At 42.9% G+C, this 23,222-nt stretch overlaps 1 protein-coding gene across 2 annotated transcripts in view; it reads left to right on the top strand.

Annotated features, from left to right (window-relative positions):
- The first annotated feature begins 1,295 nt into the window (after positions 1–1,295).
- The window catches only part of PKIG (cAMP-dependent protein kinase inhibitor gamma), an 80,163-nt gene continuing 58,236 nt past the window's right edge, over positions 1,296–23,222 (top strand). The window contains exon 1 of one of the 2 annotated variants that reach the window (XM_027558475.1): positions 1,296–1,423. The gene's annotated coding sequence lies outside the window, so the exon portion shown is untranslated. Of the gene's footprint in view, positions 1,653–23,222 lie in introns of both variants that reach the window. The other variant, XM_027558476.1, reaches the window with a different exon arrangement.

The raw sequence follows: 23,222 nt of genomic DNA, 5'->3' as shown, positions 1-23,222 counted from the left end.
ATGCTGCAGCCATTAAGCCACTACCACCACCCAGGACAGTGAGCCCTGAAGGAACTCAGGATGGAGACAAAACCCTTGGCCACTGCAGTCACTCCAGCTGTGCACCTGAAGGAATTCAGGATGAAGGAAATCTGGATACTGGACCTAGGTAGTTAACGTGCTTATCAAAGGAATGATTTCAGTGTGCCCAGACTCTTGCATAGAAAGGGCAGACCCATACGTAGAAAAGCGCTAAGTTCTTAAACTTGAGATGTCTGGTTTTCTTTAACAGTAATCTGTGTTGCAAAAACTCCAATATATCCCGCATCCTCCCTGTTCTCTTCAGAGAAGTTTCTCAAAGCTATCTGAGAGGGTGTGTCCTGGACTTAAGTCCTCAATTTTGTCTGCCAAAATTCTCAACTTTCAGGTTGTACTTTTTTTTTTTCCGTTGATAGCTGTATGCATAGCTTGAAGACCAGTCTATCGCTAAACTGTATCTACGTCTATTTCAGTCCTCCTTAATTCTATGATAATCCATTTTATGGATGTACTATAATGTACTTAATTCATCAGTCCTAGATGTTTAGCTTCTTCTCAGCCCTTCTACTGTTATAAACAATGAACTAATGAATATCCTTTATGTTCATGTCCCAAGATTATCTGCAGGATTATTCCACGACGTATAACTGCTGATCACAGGTTACAGTATGTTATTTCTCACACTGAAATTAAATCTGGTGAACTCATTCTCACCATGAACCCAAAGAAACAAGGGGTTTTGTTTAGTTGGTTGGTTTGGTTTTGGTTTCAGTTAAAAAAAAAAAAAATCTTTGGGGAACTGGCTGGCCGTCAGGTGGTTAGGATTCGGAGTTTTCACTACCCACGGGTGGTGGGCATGGCCAAAAAAAAAAAAAGAATTCTTTGTCATACCACTGCTTCGGAAATTAAAGAGAGAGGCATGCGCCACCCCTCCCACATCAGTTTTCTTCTTTAAATATTCCCAGTCTAGCAAGATTCCGCCTGCGGCTCCGTCATCTCTCCCAGAATAGTCTCCATCTCAGGTGCCAGAGAGATAAACTGAGGCACAGGCAGGATCCGAAGCACAAGTCCTCCCCCCAGTTTGGCTGTCCCCTTTTCCCCCTCAACATTTCCTTCCCTCTCCCGTCCCTCCGGGCCAAGTTTCAGGCTGCCAGCCCCCAACCCGGGTCCCTCGCGGCTCAGAACTGGGACTTCCACCCGCTGCCCCTCCTCGGCGCGCTCGGGGGCTGCGGAAGGGGCCGCGAAGCCTCCTGGTCCCCTCCGAGCCGCCGTAGCGCGAGCCTCGGGAGTTCGGCAGCTCCAGTCGCCAAGGCAACGGGCTCCGCTGCGCTCGGCGGGCGCCTGGCAGCCCTGGGGAGGCGCTGCGGGCCGGCGGCCCGGGCTCCGCTGGCCGGCGGGACGGCAGGTGAGCAGGGGCCGGGCGGGCAATCGCAGCCCCAACGCTCGGCTCCCGGCGTCGCTTCTTCGCAGCGGGCGAGGGGCTGGGCCGCTGGGATTTCCGGAAAGGAGACAGGGCCTGACCTTTATCCTCGGCTCCCCGCCTCCTCCATCCTTGGCGCCTGGGAGGAGCCCCTCGAGCAGTTTAATTCCGTCGAGCGCGGGCGGGGAGTCGCTTTGCGTTCATTATGTTGGAGGTAGGGATGGGGGTGGGGGCAATTGGCTTGATTCAAAAGTTTTTTTAAAGCACGTCTTATTTGGGGGTCGAGAAAGAACTCCGAACTGCCGAAAATGTGCGTCTGTAGGACTCTTTGGGGGCCAGAGAGGATTAACTTCTTTGTACATCAGTTTTCCCATCTGCAGAATGGGGACAATCATAGCACCTGTTTTAAAAGGTTATTACAAAGTAAATAATATATTTCAGATCTTTGCAGCTAAACCCTCAATCCTCGGGAGCTATTATTATTACTACTACTACTAAAGAAGGTCCATTATCGAGCATGTGTTGTGTTCCAGGGCCTGGGCTGATCGCCAGGGGTAAAAATAAGTGAATGAGACATCTTGTCCTCAGGGAACTCCACAGTGTTCAGGTATAAATAGGAGCTCTTTGTGGTTCCAGCTATGATTTTTGGACATTCAGGGGACTGTGAATACACAGAGAAGGCAGTTAACCCAGATTTCCGGAGATGAGGTTGGGGAGGATGGTTAAAGAGCGATTCCAAAAGAAGATGCTTTCCGAAATGAGACGTGACAGCTACCTTTGTATTGGCCGGAAGATGAAGCTAGTGGAGTGCATAGTGTTCTGGGCAGAGAGAACAGACCAGTGCAAGGTTCTGGGGAGAAAGTGCAGGCTTTTTGGACATCTATTAGTGGTTAGAGACATTCTGGGAAGTGGAAGTGGTCTAGCTAGGTGTGTCTGAGAGAGAAGCAGGTGCCTTTCTGAAAGATTCTTGTGTCTCCCTGTAAGTTTGGACTTTGTCGTGAGGGTTGGTGGGGAACACCAAAGGATTTAAATCAGGGCAGTGAGTATGTGTTGTGTGTGTGTGTGTGTGTGTGTGTGTGTGTGATCAGAGGTGTGGTTTCCAAAAGATCAGGGGTTTTTGTTCTCTCTTGGTCTCATCACTCCTCCAGTCTGTTTTTCACGTTGCAGCTATTCATTTATGGTGATTCAAAATAAAATGTATTTATTGAGCATCTGTTACATGCCAGGCCCTGTGTAAGGAATCAGGTTCCTACCCTCATGGCATGTATTCTAGACATGTTCAAAGGTACATTCATAGAGACAGAAGTAGTCCAGTACAGCTAGAACTGAATCAGTACTGGAAGAGACCCATCCAGAGAGTGGTTTTTGTTTTTTTTTAAGGCCCACATCATTCAGGGTCACTATCTTGTACACTCTTGGCAGAACCATTCACTTAGAACTACACCAAGAAGAAATGGCCAGAGAAGTGGGAGGAAAGCTAGGAGAGTGTAGTAAGGAAAGCCCAAGGAAGAGATCCACTTTGTTGGATGCAGTTGAGATTTCAAGTAAACTAAGTTACATGTTAAAATGTGCCTTTTGCTTAAGTAAATATAGAGGTCACCGAGAAACCCAATTGAGCAGATTTGGTGAAATGATGGGGGCGGAATCTATAATATCGGCATCTTCCAAAGGTTCAATGTAATATGTCAGTGGAATGAGGAGCGAGTGGGATGTGAGAAAGTAACGTGTAGGCAGCTCCAAGAAGTTTGGCTGTGAAGAGAGGTGAGGAGAAGGCTGGAGAGCAGTTGGGGAATCAGGTGAAGTCTTTTTAAGCAGAAGACAGACAGGAGCAGATGTAAATGCTGATGGTAGAGCCAGTAAGGGAGGGAGAGACTGAGAAAATACAGGAGATTTTCTCAGGGGAAAATAAATGGCACAAACAACTTGCCAAAAATGTGAGAGTGGATACGATCCACAGCACAGATCCTTTACAAAGAGTCTGATGACGTGTTTTTTTTTTTTTCTTCTTCTTTCTGGACATATGGTAAGCAAGGTAATTGCTGAAAAGGAATGCGCCCATGTAATGCCAGCAGAAAAATAAAGATGTAAATGTGGAAAGTTCTATATTCCTTCTCATCAAATAGGAGACATTTATTGAAGTAGCACTGTGTTAAGCCCTCTCCAGGCACTAGTCTCAGTTGAAAGCATGCTTTTTACAACAACCCTGGGAGAGAGAGCGCCTCTAGTGTAATTCCCAGCTTATGGATGAGGACACTGGGGGATAATGCTTAGCCCGGGTTACATAGGATTTGAATCCAGACCTGAGCCCAGAGCTTTTGCTCTTAATCATTCCTTAAATGATATGATTGTCTACCTATGAGATGATGATCTGCTGGAAAAAATCCAAGAGAATTGAGTTAAAAATAAGCAAGCTGTAAGAGAGACAAAAAACAATAGCTTTATACCAGCAGTAGGAGTAAGAAAATGGAATTGTAGGTGAAATGGCAGTAGCAACATGAAAAATAAATAAAGACTAAACCTTAAAATAAAGGCACCCAGGCTAGTCAGATAGGACAAGAGTTGGCTGGAGGTTGGGGAGTATAGGTCAGGAAGTGTGTTTGTATGAAGAGGAAGTAATTTTTTCTTTGGGAAAATCAGGGTATTGATACCAGGAACAAAGCATGTAAAAAAACCAGATGTCTATTATGAGACATAATGAGAAAATATACAAAGATGTTGACTATGATGTTTTATAATATTGAAAAACTAGTAACAGACTGGCTAAATTATGATGTGGTCATGTGATGGGTGCGATCAGCCATGAAGAAGGTGGGAGCCATAGATATGAGAAGGATGTTTTAGTGTAAAAACAGATTTTACTTGGTTTCTGGTGTTTTCTAAGTGTGTGTGTGTGTGTGTGTGTGTATATATATATATATATATATATATATATATGTATGTATGTAGGAAAGACGTCTAGAAAGATGAGTTCTTTATTTTATTTTTAAAAGATATTTATTTTTTATTTAGCTGTGCTGGTCTTAGCTGTGGTCCACGGGTTCTTCAATCTTCACTGTGGCAGGAGTGATCTTGTTAGCTGTGGCACATGGAATCTATTTCCCTGACCAGGGATTGAACCCACCCTCCGTGCGTTGGCAGCGTGGTGTCGTACCATTGCATAGTGTCACTCCCATAGCGTAGCGACTTACTACCAGGGAAGTCCCGAGATGAGTTCTTTAAGACAGTTTTTTATTTTGGTAAGCAATCCATAAATTTATCATAACCATATTTAAGTGTACAGTTTAATAGTGTTAAGGATAGTTACATCCTTGTGCAATCAACCTCTAGAATTTTTTCATTTTGCAAATCTGAAACTTTACGCCCATTAAAACAACTCCATGTTTCTCCCTCTCCCTAGTCTCTGGCAACCACCATCCTACTTTCTGTTTCTATGAATTTGGTTACTCTGGATACTTCATATAAGTGAAATCATTCAATTTTTATCTTTTTGTGATTTTTTTTTTCCCATTGAGCATAATATCCTAAGGGTTTCCCTGGTGGCTCAGTGGTAAAGAATCCGCCTGCCAATATAGGAGACATGAGTTCGATCCCTGGGTCAGGAAGATCCCCTGGAGAAGGAAATGGCAACCCACTCCAGTATTCTTGCCTGGCAAATCCCATGGACAGAGAAGCCCGACGGACTATAGTCCATGGAGTCACATAAGACTCAGACACTGCTTAGCTACTAAACGACAACAACAGCATAATGTCCTAAAGGTGCATCAGTGTTAGCATGTCGGCATTTCCTGCCTTTTTAAGGCTGAATGATATTCCACTGTATGGATATACACATTTTGTATATACATTGTATGTATGAACACATTTTGTTTATTCATTCCATAGATGGACATTTGCATTGCTTTCCCCTTCTGGCTATTTTGAGTAATGCTGCTACAGACAATGAATGTGTCAGAAAGATAAGTTCTTTGTGTCCTGAGATCCATGGGGACCTTTTTATTCCTTTCCTTATTGCCTTAGTTTTCTTTTTTATGAGCATGAATGGCTTTCATAATCAGAAAAAAAAAAAAAACCAATAAGGATATATCCTATTTGGGGAGATGGGGGAATAAAGGTTGAAAAAAAAAAGGTCAGACCTGGGGCAGTGGCTGCAGGAATGGAATGGAGTGGGCTGATTTGAGAGACCGTTCGGGAGAATCAACAGGACTTGACAACCAAGAGGTAAGGGAGAAAGGCGTGAAGGACAAAGCCTTGGGGGCCTGTGGGGAGAAAGGGCTTCGACTTGGGGACGTGAAGTAAGGTGAAAGTCACTCGGACGTGTCAGACTCTTCCGACCCCATGGACTGTAGCCTGCCAGGCTCTGTCCATGGGATTTAGACTTGGGGAGGAGGGAGGAAATAAGGTTAGAGAGCCACCTGAGCCTTTTTGTTCAGCGGTTTAGACTCTTTCCTGATAGTAGAAGGAAACCATTGAAAAGAAGGGAAATGACTTAATCACATTCGAGTTATAGAAAGATCACCGTGGCCAATCCATTCTGCGAGCTGAAGCCAGAGTGCAAAATTTCCCTTTGTGTTACTTAGACTTGAACCTTTGTTAATTTCCTCTTATTTGAGACAAAGCATTGGTGCTAAAAGATGCATATCTACTCTTCTAAAAGCACCTGAAATATTTTAAAGTCCTGTTTAGATTACGTTGATTCCTAATTGCATTCAGTTTTATCTTAACGACACAGTCTCCTGTTACTTGACTTTCTACCTTTAGCAGGGGAAATATAATTGGAAAAGCAAACAAGAAATATAAACAACTCAAGTTACAGACCTTCAGTTAATTGCAAATATCTTTGTCCTTTGGGGAAAAGGGGGCCAATGAGGTAAACAGTGTCTTACCAAATGCTTACTACAAAGCAAAAATTGTTAAGAGTCCAGATGGATTCAGCTCATTACCTACTTCTCCTCCCACAAACCTGTAATATCTCTGCTTCCAGAGCCTCCCAGAGAGGGAACTAACTGTTGTGCTGACATCTCATAAGCATTTTGCAGTTTTTAAGAGCTGCATGTCCACAAGATGTGAACCCACGATCTCATTTCATTCCTTCCAATAATTCTTAGATAGGGATTATCATTCCTATTTTCAGATGAGGAAATTGAATTTCAGAGGCTTTAAGAAACCTCCTAGCTCCTACATTTAATACATTCTGGATTTTGAATCTAGGTTTTCTTATTTTCTTTTTATATTATAGCCGCCTCTTATGTACAGTTTTAAACATATACAAAAGTAAAAAAGATAATATAATACATACCTTATACTCATACCCCAGCTTCAGCAGATACCAACAAATGGTCAGTTTTATTCCATCTATACCCTCCACTCCCTCCCCACCATAGATTATATTAAAGCAAATCCTAAGACATCGTATCATTTCATCTATAAATACTTTAATATGCATATGAGAGAGAAGGATTTTTTTCTTTCCCCTTTCGCCCCTATGATCACACCTAAGAAAATGAACAGGAATGACTCCTCAACGTTACCTTGTATCCATTTGGTTCTCAGTTTTCTGGTTATCTCATAGACCTCTTTCACACTTGGTTTGTTGGAATTGGGATCTAAACAAGGATCACATCTGGGTGATAGTCTTGTAAGTCTTAGAATCTGTAGCAATTTTGCCTGTTCTTTTTTCCCCTTACCTTTCATTTGTTGAAAACTCAGGTCATTTGTCCCGTCCAGCTACTCTGGATTTGCCTGGTTATATCCCTCTAATGTCCTCCTCCATTCCCTTTATTTTTTTGGCCGTTGCTCTTTATGAGTGGTGTTGTGTATCATATCAGCAGGCAGTAAAGGCTGATTCTCACCTGGTAAGATTGATCATGGGTTCAGGGGTTTGTTAGCATGATCCCTTCATTATAAGTTTCTCATCAGCCTTTCACAAAATGGTTTTAGCAGCTGTTAATGATCGTTGCCTCGATCTACTTACTATTTCATGACGTGTGCGTGCTCAGTCATAAAGTCATGTTTGACTCTTTGTGATCCCATGGACTGTAGCCCACGAGGCTCCTCTGTCCATGGGATTCTCCAGGCAAGAATACTGGAGTGGGTTGCCATGCCCTCCTCCAGGGGATCTTCCTGACCCAGGAATCGAACCCACATCTCCCGCATTGGCAGGCGGATTCTTTACCATTGTGCCACCTGGGAAGCCCCAATCCTGAGTCATGTTCTCAGTATGTGCTCAGAGAATAGAGCCTATATATTCAGTTCAATACTGGTTGCTCACAGCATTGCTCTCCTGGGTTGGTCTTATGTGTTGGCAAAATCACACTGTATCAGTGCTTTTCAAACTGTACCTGCAGTTGGTTGGGGATTAGTAGGTAGAGGAACTGTTTGGGAGAGGAGTTCCAGCATTACGGGAGTTAATCTGCTTTTCTCCCATGCCCAGTTCCATAAGCCTGCCTGCTGTGTACCTCTACCTGCCACCAAAAGGAAGCTTGGAAAAGAAGTGCTGGTGATCTGATTTGCAACATAGATTAGTCGCTCAGTCGTGTCTAACTCTTTGGGACCCCATGGACTGTAGCCCCCCAGGCTCCTCTGGCCAATGGTGTTTTTCAGGCAAGAGTACTGGAGTGGGTTGCCATTTCCTTCTCCAGGGGATCTTCCCGACCCAGGGATTGAACCTGGGTCTCCCGAATTGCAGGCAGACGCTTTACCACCTGAGCCACCATGGAAGCCCCGTGTAATTGTATTGTCTTGTGTGCATAGGGTTTAACATTCAGTGTTTCTTGATGAGCTCTGCTTGTTGTATGTGGTGCATATGGCCATCTTTTCCAAACCAAACCATTGTGGTCTGAGTATAGTGTACTTAGAGGGTCAAGAGAACAGATTATTTTGAAACAGCGCGGTCTCAGGAGAATCGTAGATGTGTTTTTATGTATCCAGAGGAAGCAGTACGAAGGCTTGATTAGGAAGCATCGGAGTCCTTTGGACATGGGTTCGAGTCTTGGCCCTTTCTACTTTCTTCTACAAGTTACTTAGTCTTTCTTTCCTTTTTTTTTTAATGTTTTAATTTCCTTGGTAACTCATAGAAAAGCCCTTATTGTGATTAGCATTTGAATAGGAGGATCATCTTTTTATTTATTTTTAATTTTTTTATTGAGTGAAAATTTCTTTAAATTCTGTCACAAATATGATTTCATATAATCCCGCAATAACCCTTTTTCTCCCACCCCTGTAGTGCCCCTCCCACTTCCCTTGTCCCACTAGTAACCACTAGTTTGTTCTGAGTCTGCTTCTTTTTAAAAAAAAAAAAAATTAAATTTTCTTTCTAAGCTTCAGCATTTCCTCATTGTAAAATGGATATAATGAAAGTTCCTCGTCTCTTGTGAGGATTGCATGAAAGTAAAGGGCTCAGCACAAGGTCTGGCAGGTAGTTAGTAAGCACTTGACATTATCTGCTAACTGTTAGGGTTATTGTAATGCCTTTGAAACATGTCCACTTATTCAGTGACCTTTTTTTATACAAGTGTATGTATTATTTTTGGCTGTGCTGGGTCTTCTTGCTTCGTGTTCTTTCTCTAGTTGCTGCAAGCAAGGGCTACTGTCTAGATGTGGCGCACAGGCGTCTCGTTGCAGTGGCTTCTCTTGTTCTGGAGCAGAGGTTCAAGGATTCGTAGGCTTCAGGAGTTGCAGCTGATGGGGCTTAGCTGCTCCGAGGCATGTGGAGTCTTCCTGGACCAGGAATCGAACCCATGTCCCCTGCATTGGCAGGGGAATTCTTAACCACCGGACCACCAGGGAAGTCCTTTCTTGGCAGAAGCCTGTAGAAGACCAGAAGAACAAAAAGTTCTTCTAAATAACTCACTATTTGGTACCTTACTGTGTGTGTAGTAACTTCTTTATCAGACCTGGTATGGAAAAGGCATGTGCTTCCCTGGTGGCTCAGATGGTCAAGTATCTGCTTGCAATGCAGGAGGCCTGGGTTTGATCCCTGGGTCAGGAAGATCCCCTGGAGAAGGAAATAGCTACCCACTCCAGTGGGCTCCGCAGGTGGCCAGCGCAGGAACCTACCTGACAATGCAGGAGGCATAAGAGATATAGGTTCAATCCCTGGGTTGGGAAGATCCCCTGGAGGAGGGCACGGCAACCCACTCCAGTATTCTTGCCTGAAGAATCCCATGGACAGAGGAGTCTGGTGGTCTATAGTCCCTGGGGTCATAAAGAGTTGGACACAGCTGAGTGACTAACACTTTCACTTTTCATGGAAAAGTCACAGAACTGTTAAAGACCCAGTGCCTGACTTTGCATGCCCCTTGGGAAGACCTCCCTTATTTGCCTTTCTCACAATATTTGAATAGCACTCAGCACCTAGTCCCTTGCCTCTAAGATGATCTCTCTGTACTGTGGATATTTTGTGGCACTTATAAAGATCCCAGAGGCAGCACAGACTTTATCATTAACATAATCCGCTGTCTCAGGCTGCTCTGCCCTCCCTGGGGTGTTGGCTTCATCCTCGGGCCAGCAGCAAAATATGGGCAGCAATTCTGGGCCCCAGATCCATGTACAGCACCTACCAAAGGAATAGAAAGATTCTTACTTCCTCTGTTCTTCCATCCCCCGCCCCCAGTACTGATCCTGCAATGTCATTGGCCTGAATCGAGTCATGTGCCCACTTCTCGAGCCACTTCCTGTCACCAGGGCAACGCCATGCCTTGTTGACTTCAGCCTGGTTTTTAAAGAAGTTATTTACAACTGGGATGAAATTATCTTTAGGCCAATCCAGAACAGAATTGCATGTCTGTTAGGCAGTTTTTCTGTGAATAGGAGGAATGGATACCAAGTAGTTTGGTCAGCTAGGATTTGGGTTGGCTTTAAGACAAATTATTTTTCTTTCAAAAGACATCAAGTCCAAAATAGGCAATCTTGCTGGCATGGGACTGCCACAGTCCAGATCTTTCTCTGTTTCTGCTTCACTGTCCTTATAACATGGCTGGCACGCTCATGGTCACCTTGAGGTCACAACTGGGCTTCTGGCTCTCCAACCAAACAGTCCTTCCTTGAAGCAGGAAGAAGTAGAAGGGAGGGCCAAGGACACCCTTTCAAATACCAGAAGCCTCGGCCAGCACGTACAGCTTACACCTCATTAACCGTTTATGTCTGTGAGGAGGCTGCTGAATGTCCTTTCTTAGCTGGACACACCACTGTTACCAACAATAGAGGGATACCTTGCTGTGAAACAGAGGGAAAATGCAGATCTGGTGATGTGCAGTGCCCACCTCTGAAGGCAGCCAGCCATAACCTCCATACTTTCCATTTGGAAGAAGCCAGTCTTGAATGAGTGTACTGTCTTTTTATTCATGTTTTTTTAATTCAGTAATGAGACATACTTGATACAATGTCTTATAATTTCATATTTTCCATTTAACAACATCACAAGTGTTTCTTCATTTGGTTAACATTACAATCTGTCTGTGTTAGTCGCTCAGACTCTTTGTGAACCCATGGACTGTAGTCCACCAGGCTCCTCTGTCCATGGGATTCTCCAGGCAAGAATTCTGGAGTGGATTGCCATTCCCTCCACCCAGGGATTGAACCCAGGTCTCAAGCATTGCAAGCCGATTCTTTAGCCATCTGAGCCATCAGGGAAGCCCTAATATTACACTGCTGCTGCTGCTGCTAAGTCGCTTCAGTCGTGTCCGACTAGGAGCTTCTAGTCCAATCTCCACTTAATGAAAGCCTCTCCATTGTTGCTGTAAAACTTAGTGTTTAATTTCCACAGCCTTCAGAATGTTCCTGGCTAGAAAATAGCTCTGCTTTGCTGTCTGATACAATAGCCACTGGCCATATGTGACTGTTTTTTTTTTTTTTTTTTAAGATTTGTTCATTTTTTAATTTATTTTTGGTTCTGCTGGGTCTTCGTTGCTGCACGCAGGTTTTCTATAGTTGTTTCTAGCTGGGGCTACTCTTCATTGCTGTGCGCAGGCTTCTTATTGCAGTGGCTTCTCTTGTTGCAGAACACAGGCTGTAGATGCATGGGCTTCATTCCGGAGCACAGGGGCTCAGTAATTGTGGCTCACGGTCTAGAGTGCTGGCTCAGTAGTTGTGGCACACGGGGCTTAGTTGCTCCTCAGCACACGGGAACTTCCCAGACTAGGAATCGAACCTGTGACCCCTGCATTGGCAGGCAGATTCTCAACTGCTCGACCAGCAATGAAGCTCCCTGACTGTTTAAATTTTAGTTAATTAAAGTTGAATTAAAAATCCAGTCTCTCAGTCTCAATAGCCACATGCGACTGGTGATCACTGAATTCAACAGCCCAGATATAAAACGTTTCCATCATTGCAGAAACTTCTATTGGCTAGTACTGCTCTCGAGCACCAGTACACAGCTGAGCTCACCATTTGGTTTTAGGGAGTTTTAATGGTTCAAGTCACTAAGCTGGGACCAGATGGCCTGGGTTTGAATTCTCAATCTGCTGTTTACTAGTTGTATTATCTCAAGCAAATTACTTAACTTCCCTGTGCCTCAGTTTCCTTATTTGTAAAAGACTGTTATTACCTATTAAAGAACTTCTTTAATGAGCTTCTTAGTGAGCTTCTTAGAACAGTGGGCTTCCCTGGTGGCTGAGTGGTAAAGAATCCGGTTGCCAATACAGGAGACTGTATTCAATCCCTGGGTCAGGAAGATCCCCTGGAGAAGGAAATGGCAACCCACTAGTCTTCTTTGCTTGGGAAATCCATGAACAGAGGAGCCTGGTGGGCTGCAGTCCATAGGTCACAGAGTCAGACATGACTGAGTCCATGCACCCCCATCCAAAAGGTGAATGAGTATTTAAAAAGTTCTTGTCAGTTTTAGAGGTGGAAGAGACCTCTGAAAAGATTGAGAGAAAAAAATTAATCAAAATGTAGAATTTTTGCCATGTCCAGCTCTTTTCGACTCCATGGATTCGACCCTGGATTGGACCCTGCCAGGCTCCTCTGTCCATGGAATTCTCTGGCAAGAATACTGGAGTGGGTTGCCATGCCCTTCTCCAGGGGACCGTCCCCACCCAGGGATCGAACCTGTGTCTCCTGCATTGCAGGCGGATTCTTTACTGTTTGAGCCACCAGGAAAGCCCTTTTGCCTTTGTACAACTTCACAAGTGGCTTTTCAGTGAAAACTGGAAATCATTTCCTGGGTGTGGTCATGCAGAAACTTTAATTGCTAGAACTTATTCTCAAAGAAACCACCTTGGTCCCTTATCAAATATTTGGCAAGTAACGTACATTTTCAATGAGTCCTCTCCTTTACCTGGCTGTTTTTGTTTTTAATGGATTCTACCGTTATTAGTCCTGATCCCATCAAGGAGAGAGCTTCTACTTTATTTCATTTTAAATTGTTATGTAGAGATTACTGTGCATCAGTTGACAGGAATGATTATCACCAAACCCTACTGTTGGACATTTATTTCTCCATTTTTTGTATTTTGGGTGTTGTGCTGTTGATCTTTACAGAAAGACCTTCTCCAATCAGTATATTTTAATCCAAGGACTTGGGAGGAATGTCAACGCCTTTTTACTGAGAGGCCTGAATTTCAGTCTGGAAATCATCTTAATACCATAAAAGAGGGCATGTGGGCCTGCCAGCGCCAATTGTGATTTTGGGTTTAGCCCATTTCTCCTTGTGGCCACTCTCGGATTCTAGATGATATTTACTGTTTGGTACACAAAAATTTCGTACTGTCCTAGAAAAATCCGTAATGCACGTTGTTCTGATGTCACTTCTTTTTCCAATTCACATAGCACTTTATTTGAACCTTTTTAAAAATAGCATTTATCACAAATAGTACTCCTCTATACTTATTTTTGCATTTGTTTTGTATCTACTCCTAAACTCTTAGCCTGTTGAGGACAGCAGTCTTTCATCGGACCTTTACAGATCCTAACCTACAGGCCCTCAATTTATGTTCATGGAATGAATGAACGAATTTGTCATTTTCTGTTATTACATAACCATCTTTCAGAACATTTCCTTTGAATTCATTGTTAGTGGATAGTCTTCTAGTTAAGTCAGATTCCACAGGAAAGCATAAAAAAAATGTTTATAAGGTGATGTTCAAACATAAACATTCATAGAGGGACTTCCCTGGTGGTCCAGTTGCTAAGACTCCACACTCCAGTGCAGAGGGGGGCCTAGGTTTGATCCCTGGTCGGGGAACTAGATCTCACATGCTGCGACTAAGACCTGGGGCAGCCAAATAAATAAATATTAAAAAAAAAAAACCTAGAGGAGTGTAAAGAAACCCCCAGTGCACATCATCTAAACTTCAACAATTAACATTTTAGAACCAGTTTTTGATTTGGGTAGAGAGAACGTGAAGGCTTTGGGGTGCCCATTTTGATTTTGGGGAGAAGGCAGCAGGGCATATATGATGGGCAGTGTAGAGAAAGAGGAGGCTGGTGGTCCACAGACAAACCTGCCTGCCTCCCTCGCAGGGCTGTGGTGAGGGTTTCATGAGTGGACACACACAGCGCCGAGAACAAAGCCCAGCCACGCGGTGGGTGCAACTGAGGGGCTGCCCCTGCCACCGCCATTCCTGCTCTTGCCACTGCTGTCACTACTGCGCGGGTTCAGGGGGCTGAGTTTGGCGGCTGTGGCACTTAACTTACTTGGGAGCTTGGCCATCAGACTTTCTGAGCTGCAGTTTTTTGCATCTGAAAAGTAAAAATGATACTAGCATCTGATCTGTTACAAGGCAGTGCAGTCGTGCCTGAAAATGTGTTCTGGGCTAATTAACATTAATCCCGGTTTTCTGGGGGTTGTGTTCCCATCTGGCGGGACCCCTTGAAGCTCTTGGGAGCTTTTTGTAAGTCAAGCGTGCCTCTCATATGGACTCTTGTTCTGAGATTTCCTGAGCCCCAGAGTCATTTGTCCGTCTAACAAATACTATAGCACAGTAAGCTTCATTTTTATTTGCAAAATGTTTGTTCCTGAAGCATGACAACAATTTCATTTTATATAGCGTGTCCATACTTGCACAGGAAATGAAATACTTATCAACCAAGTTGATAAAGGGATAAAAATAGTTTTCCTAAGAAATGGTTTACAGGGGATTAATGTTGGAAAAAACTTCATAGCAGAATCTGTTTCACCATCTTTGAAATATAAACAGTATCTTCATTTGTCTATATTTTTCTTATAACACTTTGCTCAACTCCTAATTAAAAATAGCTTTCCCAAAGCCAGAATCCCTCTAAAAAAATCCATTTTCTTTTAAATGAAGGCTAAGTTTTAAACACTCTGCTTTCTCCTTAGCACTGCAAAGAATTCTAATTATGCAGAACATCCATCCAAACCACACACACACATATCTGTCTGAGATAAGAGTTCGTAGATACTGTGGGAAGAGAAATGGAATATCCCTGATGGTTATAATAAATTTCTGCAGTGTTTGTTTGGACAGACAATCAACTGTTAGGTCTCCTGGGTATGAGAGTTAAATAAATCCAGGTCAGAAAGTCAGTGCCCCAAACTTAATTTCTCAGGAAGATAGTCCCTTCTCAAACCATTACTTGCCATTAGGTTTAGCTTTTTTAAAAAGTTTGCTTTTTGTTCTTTCAGTTAGTAAAAAATGTTGTCTTTTTACCATTTGTAATTTATAGCATCTTAAACTTTTTATAAACGTCTTCATTCAAAGAAACTAAACCCTTGTTCCGTATCTCCGAATAACAAAAACAAATATAAATAAAAATGCAGTTTTATGTCAAAAAAGAGCAAGCTCTTAATTCCAGTATCTGGCCCCAATGACATACGATCTCTTAGCTTTATTTCCCATAGACTGTTCTATTTAAATGTTTTATTACACAGGCTCTTGACTCTTTTTTCCCCTGGAATCCAAGTATATTTTGGTGATGCTTCTTTTCAAAAGATCCAGCACAAATCATCTTACAGATGTTACCTAGCCAGTGTTGTGTTAGAAGATATGCCACTTCTCATATAAATTTAAATCTTACTGAAACTTCTAGATTGAAAGGATTGGCCAAAAGAACTTTGGATTTTTATAGCCGCAGGGCTCCTTTACTTTACTGGGATACTTGTTTATGTCTTTTTGATTGAAGTGGATGTTGGAAAGGGGTCTGAATATACTGCTTGATCCTCCTTGTTAATTGTTGAAAAATGAAGTTGGAAACTAGTTTTCAATTCTAGAGGAACTGGGAGATTTTATCCAGTGTCTGAGATTCACTTTAGTTTTTTATATGTTGGAACTTTAGGTTCGAATTTTTCTTTGATTTTTCGCATATATTGAGCATTTTCTGTGTGCCTAGCTGTGTGTAGGGTGTCTTACACATTCTAGCTCCTTTAATCTTACAGTAGCACTGGGAGTTAGATAGGACTCAAATACCCGGTTGCTTAGGCTGCGCACCTTCTTCCTTGATCCCTTTCATTGTTCTGTCCTCACCCAGTCCATTTGGTTGTGTTGCTATAGAAACAAATCACACCCTGCCCCAGCTGCCAACTGTGAGCTGCCAGACAGCAGCCGTGGCCTGCTCGCTGGTCTCCCTGGTTCCCTTCCTGTCCTGCTATAAGAGTTATGGTGGGACACCTGAAACTAACACAGTGTTGTCTGTCAATTATAGCTCTATAAAACTGGGGGAGGGGAGGAGGAAGGTATGTGCGGACAGAAATGAGGGTGGAAGTTCCACATTCATGATCAAAGGCCTTGCAGGGAGCTCTGAAGTGGCGCTGTCCAGTATGGTGGCTGTTAGCCGCACATGTTTACTGAGCGCCTGACATGGCTGGTCCAACCCGAGATGTGTTGTACACAGTGGATTTCAAAGCCTTAGTACAAAGATCAGGGATATGTCATTAATGGTTTTTATGTTGATTACATGCTGAGATGATGTTTTGGAAATACTGGGTTACATAGAACAGATTTTTAAGGTTAAAAAAGTTGTGTGTATGTATACATATTATGTAGGTTTGTACACAGTAGCCTCGTAGTGGTAGCCATGGTGTGTGTGTATGTTTTTTTTTTTAACTTTTTGAGATTGTTGTAGACTCATATGCTGTTGTAAGAAATAATACAGGGAGATCCCATTTACCCTTTCCCCAATTTACCTTAGTAATAGAGCTCAGCTCAAATGTCACCTCCTCCAGGGAGCCTTCCCTGACCACTCTAATGTAGCCTACTTTCCCCACTTTTGTTCACCTGGCCTATTACTCTGTTTAATTTTATTCATAGAATTTGCTTATGTTTGAAACTATCTTTTTTTTTTATTATTACTGTTTAATTGCCTTTTGCTCAGTAGAAGGTGAACTAAATAGTGGGAACCTTGCCTGTTCTATTCATTGCTCTATCTCCTGTGGGAGAAGAAAAACTCTAGAGTCTGTGCTCGTTGCCTTTTAGGACCTCTCATTTAATGGGGGCTGGATTGATTTCCGCCCCCCAGATTTTTATTATGAAAAACTTCAAACATACAGAAAAAAAACTTAAAGAATTCAGTGAGCATCTGTATCAAATCCTACATCAAACAACATTAACATTTTGCTACATATGCTTTATCAACATATGTGTCTGTTTTTCAATTTTTGCTGAACTGTTTGAAAATATGGTACTGACATAATTCACCTATGAATACAAAGCAGATCATCATCTTCCTTGATATTTACATCCACAGTATTTACCTCCTTCCTCCCCCATGCATTCTTGGAAAATACATTGTCTCCATGTAAAAGTATTTTGTTCTGTGTGAAAAGAAGTTCTAGGCTCAGATAATTTTAAACTGTCTTTCCACTTACATTAATATCTTGGTATTTGAAAGATAGGCAGGGTAAGGGCAATGTTCCTATAAGACTACCTGACAATTTGCTGGACTTGTAACATCTTGTGTGTGTTAAACACATAGTCATATCCAACTCTTTGTGACCCCATGGACTGTAGCCCACCAGATTGCTCTGTCCATGGGATTTTCCAGGGAAGAATACTGGAGTGTGTAGCCATTTCCTTCTCCAAGGGATCTTCCCAACCCAGGTCTCCTGCATTGCAGGCAGATTCTTTACTGTCTGAGCCATCGGAGGAAGCCATCAGGAAAACTTGTAACATCTTGGTCCTCACCTATTAAATACCCATTTGAATGAGGAAGCCGTCAAATATTGTAACAACCCAATATGCCCTCCCCTTCTTCCCCATTTCCAAAAGGCCCTGCAGTGTCTGTGTAGTGAGTCATTGACCTAACTAGTCCCCTCAGGAAAGAGCTGTAGGTTAAATGAGAAGAAAACTTGGATTCACAGAATAACTGCACTCACTGTAACAATTCAGTATTGAGGGAGTGGAGGTGGTAGAACATATCTGCAGCGCTCCTTTTGTAATAGAAGCATGTGTGTTCTAGATTTGTATACATATTTATTCAGTTTACTTAATTGAATAAATGTATCCATTTATTCGATTCTACCCCTATACCACCACCACTGCTTTACTCCAGAAAGACTATATGATAATTCTTGATTTATTTAACCACTAAGTATGTCTTCTATACCGGTCTGAATCAACTAGGGAGTGTTTGTAATTCTTGTGCTTTTCCATACAAAGGGACTTGAAGCAGACCCAGGGCCCCCTCAATTGCTTTATTTCTCCCTGTTTAGCTGGAGGTGCTGAAGGGTATATCTCAGTGCTGCTGCCTGTTCTGCACTGATCTCTACTTTTCACTGTCACCTGTCAAAGTCCATTTGTCAAGCTTATCTCAAACGCCGTGTTGGCTGTGGGTCTTCCTCGGAGCCCTGCATCAAGATGTAGTCTAAACCCCCCTAACACATTCTTTCTCTTGCCACTGGCCACAGACTGCCTCGTGTTGCATTTGAGTGTATGTTTCCCTTATCTCCTACATATGTTTTCGGTCACCATTCCCTGGGCAACTCCTATGTGATAGGCCTTGTTCAGGATTCTGGAAATGGCGATGACTGTTCCTAGAGAGTCCCATTTTCTTCTTACTTTTCTCTCCTGATAATAGGGTATCCTCTTGTTCCTTTGGATCCCAGGTGGTGCCTGGTAAAATGCCTTTGCAGCGATTTATGTATATTTCTGAACTGGGGCCTGGGATCCAGGGCAACAAGCGCTTCCAGATGAGATCTGAGTTTAGTCATAGCACTGCCACTGTGCGACCCTGGGTAAATCACTTACCTTCTGTAAGCTCCAGGTTCCTTATCTAGAAAACACTGAAAATAATATCTATCCTACGGGATTGTTGTAAATTTAAAGATGAATTATATGAAGTGCCAGGACGGTTTTCAGCACATAGTAGGTGCTCATTCAGTGGTAGTGATTATAAGGGAAGCTCAGTGCTTCCTTTAGGTCACTTGAATGAACAGTACGATTATTTAGGATCTTAATTGTCTTAAAGGAAGCACTGACTTTGTCTTGGGAGCCTCTCCCAGAAGAAATAAGCCGTGGGGATGGTCTGGCCCATCACTGATTAACTGTTCCCGTTTTAGAGTCAGTGATCTGAGTCTCTGTTTTTGAACTACTTATATAATATATACCACCTGTTATTTGTGTATTTTTAGCAGTGGGAGCCGAGTAATCCCAATCCTGTCTGTAAAAGAGCAAACTGTTTACCAGAAACAGAGGGCTTTTTTTTTTTTCTTAACACTGACTCACACTGACTCATCCATCTCATTTTCCTTCCCTCCTCTCATAACAACCTTGCAAGAGAGAGAATTTTGGGGGAAATTAGTTGGCTTACCTTTTTTTCTTTTTTTTTTTTACTTTCCAAAGATGAAAGCTTGAAGGTGTCACATGATTAATTCCATCTCAGGAAAGGCTAAGGTCTGTGCTGCCCTGGGGTGGCCAGAATGACCAGTGCCATGTAGCCAAACATCTCATATAAAACCTTGTCTAGACAAACCAATTCTGTTGGCTGAGAGATTGGACGAGAGCCTGAAACGTACACGTTAATCGACTTAACACATGTTGTCAACTCAACTTCAGTTCTTTTTGAACCTAGAAAATTTCTTCTGAGCTAGGAAACCTGAGAAGAATTATTAATAGAACCAGAGCCTGTGATGCCTAAACAGTCAGATTTGAGATGACAGACACAGAATTCAAGCAGCAGCACATTAGAGTCAGTAAAACGGGGAAGGAAGGTTCTAGATCAGAATGACTGATATCCTTATGCCTTCATTTGACATTTGTTGTGTGAATATTGACTGATATCCGTGATGTGCCAGGTGCTTGGGTCAGAACAGTGAATGATAAGAAGACGATGCCTGCTGTCATGGATCTTCCCTTCTGATGTGTGTTCCTAATAAATCCTGTGGTGGTAGGAATAGAGGATGCTGAGGAAGCGGAGAAGCGCCTTGGCCTGCACGTGTGAGCACGTGGGCGTCCATGAGGATGAGGGGAGGAAGGAAGGCTTCCTGGAGGAAAAGGCACCCAAACTGAGCCTGGCTAGACGAGGAAAGGTGTAACTAGAAGAAAGGCAGTAGGATGGGGCCAGATGGCAGCGGAGATGCCAGATAGACAGGGCCATGGGCGTGAAGGCCTCGAGGTGGGAAAGAGCTTGCCTTTGGAGGAAGCAAAGCAAGTTCCAGTGTCAACAAAAGACAGCTGAGTGAGGGTGAAGTTTGGCACAAGCTAACTTTGGATAACCTGACAGGAGCATTGTGGATCTGTTTATTGTCTCAGACTGTCAAGAATCTGCCTGCAGTGCAGGAGACCCGGGTTCTATCCCTGGGTCAGGAAGATCCCCTGGAGAAGGGTACAGCTACCCACTCCAGTATTCTTGCCTGGAGAACTCCATGGACAGAGAAGCCTGGAGGGCTATAGTCCATGGTGTCACAAAGAGTCAGACTCGACTGAGCGACTAACACCTTATTAATTAAAAACAATTTTTTTAACTGGGGTAAATTTTACATACAGTGAAATGTACATGACAAGTACATATATTTATCCTTGTAACCAGTGCTCCATTTTTTTTTTCTCTTGGACACACTGCACAGCATGCTGGAACTCCCTGACCAGGGATCGATCCCAGGCCCCCTGCAGTGGAAGTGCAGAATCTTAGCCAGTGCAGCACTAGAGCTTTATTTTGTAAATGTCATATTAGCTGCACATGTCACAAATCTCCTTTGGAGGAGGGAGTGGTTATTTTGAGATGTGCTTCTGACATAACAAAGGTCCGTCTAGTCAAGGCTATGGTTTTTCCAGTGCTCGTGTATGGATGTGAGAGTTGGACTGTGAAGAAAGCTGAGCGCCAAAGAATTGATGCTTTTGAACTGTGGTGTTGGAGAAGACTCTTGAGAGTCCCTTGGACTGCAAAGAGATCCAACCAGTCCATCCTAAAGGAGATCAGTCCTGGGTGTTCACTGGAAGGAATGATGCTGAAGCTGAAACTCCAATACTTTGGCCACCTCATGTGAAGAGTTGACTCATTGGAAAAGACCCTGATACTGGGAGGGATTAGGGGCAGGAGAAGAAGGGGACGACAGAGGATGAGATGGCTGGATGGCATCACCAACTCAATGGATATGAGTTTGGGTAAACTCCGGGAGTTGGTGATGGACAGGGAGGCCTGGTGTGCTGCGATTCATTGGGTTGCAAAGAGTCAGACACGACTGAGCGACTGAACTGAGTCTGACATAACTTCAGAGGTAAGCCTGCTCAGGATGGGGGGAAATGGAATATGAGATGAGAAAACCAGTGTGCATACTCAGTCGTGTCCAACTCTTGTGACCCCATAGACTATGGCCAGCCAGGCTTCTCTGTCCATAGGATTTTCCAGTCAAGAATACTGGAGCAGATTGCCATTTCCTACTCCAGGGAATCTTCCCAACCCAGGGATCAAATGCCATTTCCTACCGTTGGGCATGTTTGCAACCCAGGGATTGAACCTGCATCTCTTGAGTCTGCTGCATTGACAGGCAGATTCTTTATCAACTGTACCACCTGAGAAGCCAGAGGAAAACAGCAAAGGGAAGATGGCATCCATTCTTTTTTTTTTTTTTTTTTTTGGCCATGAGGCATGCAGGATCTTAATTCCCCAACTAAGGATCGAAGCCATGCCCCCTGCAGTGGAAGCGAGATGTCTTAACCACCAGGGAAGTCCCAAGGGATGGGTTTTGAGCAGGACCCAGACTTGATGCTCACTGCTTGCTGGCTTAGAATGCCCTGAGGCTGGGGAGGGGCACCAGCCGGACAGGACTGGAATGGGTAGTGGTCTGCCGGTGGGTGGAGAATACTCCAGGATCTACGTTTTCCTAAGATGTTTTTAGCAGAGGACAAACCCCTACGTGCTTTGTAGGATCTGGAGCATCTACACAGAGCACAGAAGATTGTGGTTTTCCAAGGTCTCCCTGGAAGGAGTCCCAGGCCACCTACATTTTGAAGGAAGCCTCCTGAAAGCATGCCCGGCTTTCCAGGCAGTGTTTCTCCCAACTTCATTGATGAAACGCAGGAAAACAGTCACCTTATTGATTTTTTTTTGTTTGTTACCTACCATACACGTGACATTTTCCTTTTCTAGAAGTCGGGTATTAAAAATATTGTTACAGTTTGCGGTTTTAGGGATTTACTGAAGCTTTTATCATTTAAATGTTCTGACTATTTCAATATCTGGGTTTTTGACACAGTGCCAGAAATCACTGAACGTGTTACTATGCTCTGGCTAGGGTTTCCAGGACTATGTTAAACAGATATGGCAGGACTGGGGCATCCTTGTTTTGTTCCTGATCTTAGAGGAAAAGCTTTCAGGTTTTCACTGTTGAGTATGATGTTAGCTGTGGGCTTGTCATATGTGGCCTTTATTATGTTGAGTTACATTTCTTATATACATTATTTGTTGAGCGTTTTTATCATGAAAGGATGGTGATTTTTCTGAATCTACTGAAATGGTCATATGATTTTTATCCTTCATTTCTGTTAATGTAGTATGTTGCATTTATTGATTTGCCTATGTTAAGCCATTCTTGCATCCAGGGGTAAATTAAATTTGATTTCAGTGTATGATCTTTTAATGTGCTCTTGAATTCAGTATTATAGTTTTTTTTTTTTAAGTCCATTAAAAATTTTTTTTTTTATTTATTTACTTTTGGCTGTGCTGGGTGTTGCTGCATGTGGGCTTACTGTGGTGTGCTGGCCTCTTATTGAGGTGGCTTCTCTTGTTGGGGTGCATGGACCCTAGGGCTCATGGGCTTCAGTAGCTTCAGCTTGGGGACTTAGTTGCCCTGAGGTGTGTGGGATCTTAGTTCCCTGACCAGGGATCGAACCCACATTCCCTGCCTTGCAGAGAGGATTCTTAACCACTGGACTACTAAGGAAGTCCTATGCTTAAAATTTTGATGGCTATTTCCATTTTCATCCTTGGAAGTTTTCACTAGTTTCCACTCTAAACTACAGACTGAACTGGCTTTCTTTTGAATTACAAGATACAGAGTTCCTTATAACCAGATATTCTATGAATGTCACAAAGCATTAAAGCAGGTGGAAAACCAAGCCCAAATGGCTAGAGTATATAAGTTCAAGATTTACCAAGGAATACATGTATCAAGAGGTTTTGATAAGCTCCTTTTATTTTTCCATTAAAAATTAACATGTTTGTCAATATCTAAGATATTCCTGTAGCTGTTCTATAAAATGCTAAAAGGTAAATGAACGTCCCTTTCTTTTCTCCTTTCCACGTGATGTTTTCTCAGTGTTGTATCCTTCTATCACTCTACTTCTTATCTTTTCAAAAATATGTTTATTTATTTGAGTAGACAATACCATTTTATAGTACAAAATTCACAAGTTATTCCAAGACATATGGTGGGAATTCTCCTTCCAGTTGT

This window comes from Bos indicus x Bos taurus, chromosome 13, assembly GCF_003369695.1.
Source record: "Bos indicus x Bos taurus breed Angus x Brahman F1 hybrid chromosome 13, Bos_hybrid_MaternalHap_v2.0, whole genome shotgun sequence".
NCBI lineage: Eukaryota > Metazoa > Chordata > Mammalia > Artiodactyla > Bovidae > Bos > Bos indicus x Bos taurus.
The sequence above is the reverse complement of the archived record's forward strand: the minus strand, read 5'-3'. Positions and strand labels throughout refer to the sequence as shown.